A 6,000-nucleotide genomic window follows, 5' to 3' on the forward strand; every position below is an offset into this window, starting at 1 on the left:
CAAATCACTGCAGTAAATACCAGGGAGTCTCAAAAAATGGTCTGGGCCCCTGAGGTTCCAGCCAGGTTTTGAGAAGGGATAAGCTGTGTGAAAACAAAGCCTTCAGTTTGGCACATGGAGATTAAAGGATCAATCTGGTAAAATGGATCCAAGGAAGGCAGTTATTAAAGTTAAAGGGATCTTGAACTTGATTCACCACGTGATGTGAGGAGAGCACAAGGGGTTTATGTGGTTATGCTGCTTCTTGTACCGTGTGAACCTCTGAAGAGTGGAGGTCCCATCTAATCTTAAATTACTTTGTCCTGCCCAGTTCTTGTGTCATGCCCAAGATGGGAGATTTCACTGACTCTGTGTGCTCAGTAACTGAATCTGCCAGCTGATGACTTGAACCTTTCCCAGGAATCACAAGGGACAATCAAAACATCTCTGCATTTTAAGACACTGAGAACATTTCACCATATGAACTTGAGGATTTTTTGACTATTCCTGTGTACTGGGGTATTGGAAGAAGCATTAAAGATGGCAAAGAACAGTAACTTAGAAAAAAGAGGAAACATTTTTAAGACATTCCTTTGGAAGAGTTTAGATTTATTAAAAATGTAAATTTTGAGGATCTAAATAGAAAAGCAGTGGAGTTATTTCTCAAGAGCTAATAATCTGTTCCCAGGAAATATTTTAAAATAATTTACTGTGAAATCAATTTTATCAGATGATAAAATCATATGGGTTTCTTCTGTCATGGAAATTCTCTGAAATGAAATGCCTTTTTGGGTGAAATAACCTATTTTCCATGCAAAAACTATGGTTTTGCAGGAAAGAAAATATTTTCCTCTCAGGAAAGCTTTGCCTGAAGAGAGAAAATGAAACTGAGGAACTCTTTTCCTGTGAATATCTTATAGGGAGATGAAGATGCTGAGTGCTCTGAAGTCTCACTTCCATTGAAGCAGTCAGCTAAGGGAGGCAAAAATTTCTGAGAGCTTGGATTCCCTCTGTCAGCCTAGGTTGTCTTCAGCCTAGGTTGTGAAATTCCCAAGATTCTTTCATGTAGACAGCAGGAAAATTCATTATTTTTCTTCCAAAACAGTCCCTTTTCCCCCTAGATTTCCTTGTCAATAAAGGAGGAAAAGCCAAGTTTTTGGAACTCCTGGAAGGGAGAAATCTTTCAAAACTCTATACTCTTTTGAAGGAATGGATGTGATTTTCTCAGCTATTTTACTGAAGACATTCACTGGATTTTTGCCCAACATCCCATGAGGATTTTGGAGCAACACATGGGGAGTGTTTTGTGGTGAGATGGAACATTGTGCCAAGTGCAGGTGCAGCTCTGAGTTTCCAGTGGCCCTGGACACACGATTGTCAGTGTTTCAGGATGGAGGCTGCCTACAAGGGCTCTAATCTCGAGTGGAGCTTCCCAGTCAGTATTGTATTCAAATCTGACAGCTGTCTACTGAAACAACTTTTGTTAATCAAGCCCTTTTTTTCCCTGCATGTTCTCCCTTGCTTATCTTTCCTCTGGTTTATCTTCCCTTGACTTCTGTTGCCTTTCTCATTATGTATCACTCCCCTACTTTTCTATCCATAGAAACTTCCTTCTTGGAGGTAGGAGGACAAAAAATTTGTTATATTCAATCCCATTTCCTTCTTTTAAAAGTATTTTTAACATTCATGATATCTAAAGATACTGTCAAGATATGAGAAAAGAAAAGAACTGGACAGTGACACCAGCATTCCATCTGGTACTGTAAAAAAAATTAAATTAAATGGAACAGCCTGAATGTTTCTTCTAATGATAGTAATAACAACAGCATGCACCATCTTAATAACAATGCCCTTCTCTCCATGAATGGCAATGTATTAGTATGAATATGAGTACTTTTTAAAAAATCTAAAATACTTTGATTTAAGGGCCTTGATTATTTCTGGTCTTTTTGATTTGCTCCCTATTCTAGGATTAATTTTATTGATTCATTGGAACTGATACTTACTGATACTTTCCAGATGAATAAGAAGTCCTTGAACCTCAAATAACAGCTCAAACTTTGCTTGAGAAATTCAGTAAAAAAATTACGGCACGTACACATTTGTCTAAGTCTGCCTGCTCTCCTGCCCAGCAGGTATGAGTTTGATCTGCCTGCAATTTTAAATGAAAAATTTTGGTGATTGACTAAAATAATGATTTCCTGAGCAGTATTTCTATTTCAGTACAGTTTATTGGTATTTTGTAGCAATAACTTTTTCCATCAGGAGAAAAAGGAAACACATCTATTTCCATACAGGTTGTATGAGAGAAAAAAAAAAACTGTGTAGCTGACAATCCTTTATTCTGCTTTTAGACACTTTTAGAGATAGTATTGTAGTTTATGTAGCCCATGATGCACTAAAATGATATCAAGAGCTTGTAAGAAATATTAATTCTCATTTCAACATCTGTATTTGACTGTAGATCACAGCTCTGAAGGGGGTTTTGTCTCTTGCCCCTCATTTACAGTTTTGACACATCAGGTTCTGTGTAGAACTCAATTATTCTGTTACAGGAGAATGTGTTTGTTTATCTTGCCTAGCTAGTCTCCTTTAGAAAAACTGCTTCTTTAAATGACTGTTCTGCTCCCAGATGTTGTTTAACATTCAGCTTCCCTCCTTGGCTTGAACCATATTGCAATGTTCTCATTTGTTTTGAGATTAGCTATGGTTACAATATTTGACTTCAGCATTTTGAACACTTTGGAGTTAAATAACCTTTAAATCCAAGATTAATCATGTTGAGTTTTGCTATTAAATAAAGAGTTCCTTCTGCTAAAATTACTTTGAGTAGTTTAAAATATTAACAGCAAGGCATTTAAGCTTGAGCTTGCTTTAATTCTATTGTTTGAAATCAAAACGCTTTCACTTCCTTTATACTTGCTGTCAGATTACAATACAATATTTTAAAGTATGTTTTGTCCAATTTTATAAGTCACAAAGATATAACAAAGATAGCATTCTACTTTTTCATTCAGCACCCGGAAAACTTTCATTTAAACCTTCCAAAATATATGATTTTTCATTTTTTCTGAAATGTTTTAAATGTAAACAAACACTCAAAACCAACACAGTGTTGCTGTCCTGTTGGTTTGTCCATGTCCAACTTTGTCCATGCCTGGTTACTGGACAGTCTGTGCTTGAGTCATAGGAATCCTGTGCTGACAAAACACTCCTGCACCTCTCTCAACAGCAACATTTGGGCTGATGCTTCAAAACAGAAATTACAATAAAAATGTGGCCTTCCTGGCTTTCATGGAGACTTAAGATGTGACTAGATATTGTACTCATCTCTAAGTTGTGGACAAAGCCACTGAGTTCTACTCTCTGGGGAGCACTGCAGAATCCAATTGACTTTTTTTTTTTCTTTGAGTGGAATTTGGATTGGAGATTCAGGTCAAGCAGTTATTTTGCATTGAATTTTGTAATATTTTTCTCTGGAAAGAGTAAATTCTGCCTTTAGCAAATTTATGTAAATCATGACTATATACTTATTGGGAAAAATTTCCCAGTGTTCTTGCAGAAGCTGGAAAACCTCACCTTGAGTGAAGTCTGTGGCCAGCCAGTGTCTTCTCTGAGAGTACCTGTTGAAGGCACTGTGTCAGGAAGGACAAAATATGTGATACCTTTTCTTTGTCAACATCAACCTCTCTTCATGTTCTGTCTTTCAGTTAGGGAGTTTTATGTTTTATGTTTTATGGTGAAAGATACGCCTGACTAGTAGTGTTCTTATTTTTATTCTTTCCTTATCATAAGGGTATTTTTTCCATTATATCCCATTTTAAGACTTGTTATTTTACCTCCCCTCTCTCTTTCTTTTCAACATACCAAGGGATTTAAAAATGGAGGGTAGTAGATGAATTCCTGAGAGCAGAGATTTCAAGATTTGATTCCTATAATGCAGAGTACTTTCATCTCCAATTAAAAGGAATAATGAATGAATCTGGTTTAAACACAAATTCAGTCACCAAATTATTTCCTTTTACCTATGCTACTGAGGTTTAAAATTTTCATACAGCACTGGATCGAATGGAAAATCTCTTCTGAATGACAAGGAGCAAAGTCTTTAGATACAGCAATTTAAAATAAAAAAATAATTTAAAAATTTATTTTTGAGCTAAGACATGGCTCACGTAAAATTTTCTGCTTCATTTTAGAAGCTGCTAGTTAATTAGGAAAAAGGTAAAGAAACTTCATGCTCTACTGCATAACTATTTTTGTGTCTTTTAATGAATTTTTAACATATAATATACAAAGAGGTGATCAGGTATTTCATCACTCTAACCAATACTCTAAGTTGAAGAATCAGTCAAAAATAATTTCTTATATTTATGGGCTTTAAGTCACACAAATATATATATTAAATTTTTATGCAACAGAGCAATACAACAATATGTATGGATATAAACTTGGGTGAACTATATGTGTCCTTAAAAATAAAAAAGAAGAAAAAAGTTTAACACTGTAATTTAAGAAAAAACAACACAAAACTTAATCTATTAATCCCTTTCCTTAAGGTAATTGAATTTTACAGAAACCACAAGGCTGTAGTTACAATGGTATTTTTATATAAAATGTATTAAATATTACCACTAAAATAATTTAAGATTGCAAGGCAAATATTATTACTCAATGAAGATGCATTTTAAGAAAAATATAAAGCCCCATAATGATTTTTAAATAGTGATCAGTTTTGTGTGCCTTCACAAAGTGGATAAATAGTCTTTGAGTTTTAATATTTTTTTTTTGTTAAAATGAACATAGAACATTAAAAAAATAGAGATAAAAATAATATACAGTGACATTTATGTGTGGGTCACTGGAGAGTTTATTTCCTCAAAATCTCCCAAATCACTGTAAGTCTAACACCTATTAGATGACTCAGGAATATCAAAAATACAAATGGAAATTATGAAAGTGAGATATGTGTCAAGTTTTTATTTTTGGGTATTATGTTACTGAAATTTTGTCACAGTTAACAAAAACTGGGAGACATTTTTTTATTTAATTTTCAGTCTTCAGCCATATGTAGCCTGAATATCAGAAATTTTAGTTGGTGAAACAGAACCTGTGCCTAAATCCTGACAATCCAAGAGTGACCAAAAAACTGAGCATAGGAGAAAGTTTGCTGATCTGGAGGCTTATCCAGGCAGTTTGGTCATTGCTACTTATGGATGGCTGAGTACTGACTTGTTTCAGAAAATGAAGTTTTCTTAAATTCTCAGACTCCTAAAAAAAGTCATGTATATATTTGTATATACATATATAATTGTGATGGGTATGTGTTTGTTTAAGGACGATGAAGAACTGCATTTGTTACAAGTCCCCTTAGCAGTTTTGTTAAACCTGCTCTGCAAAAGTGGAGCTACAAAGCCAAAGTCTCAGTTTCTGTTTGCTTAAGCTTTAGGAGGCACTCAATTCCCACAGATTAAATGCTGGGATGGATTTGATATCACAGTCAAATTTTCATAGAAGCTGCATAAAGACAATGGGTGCAGAGCTGAAATCTGCTCCAAGCAAACTCTGCTGCAACTGAGGCCTGCCTTGGATGTCTCCCACAGTTTGCTTTTCATTATACCAGTACAGATGGATTCCTGAGCTCCAGAGGTTAGATGAATACCAATATTACCCTGGCATCATATCTCAAAAATAATCAGTAGTTTAGTTCTGAGTCTTTTTTTCCGAGTAGTTTTTTTCTGGGTTTGTGATAATCCATCTGCCAGAGCCCTATTGTTTTGTGGCTTATCTGAAAAATCTGATTTTCCCATCTTTATGTACCACCTGGCTCACAGGAATGAAACTGAATATGAACTGCAACCAAAAAAAAAAATAGAGTTAGGTTTTTCCTGAAAAATCTTTATTGTAGATTAAGCTATTCAGTTCCTTAGGGACTAACTGAATGTTTCTTCTTGTGCTACACTTATCTTTTATCAAGGCTGGGTTTTTTCTATTATAAATGCCTATTCTTATATATGCTGTTAA

This window comes from Lonchura striata, chromosome 10, assembly GCF_046129695.1.
Source record: "Lonchura striata isolate bLonStr1 chromosome 10, bLonStr1.mat, whole genome shotgun sequence".
NCBI classification, from domain to species: domain Eukaryota; kingdom Metazoa; phylum Chordata; class Aves; order Passeriformes; family Estrildidae; genus Lonchura; species Lonchura striata.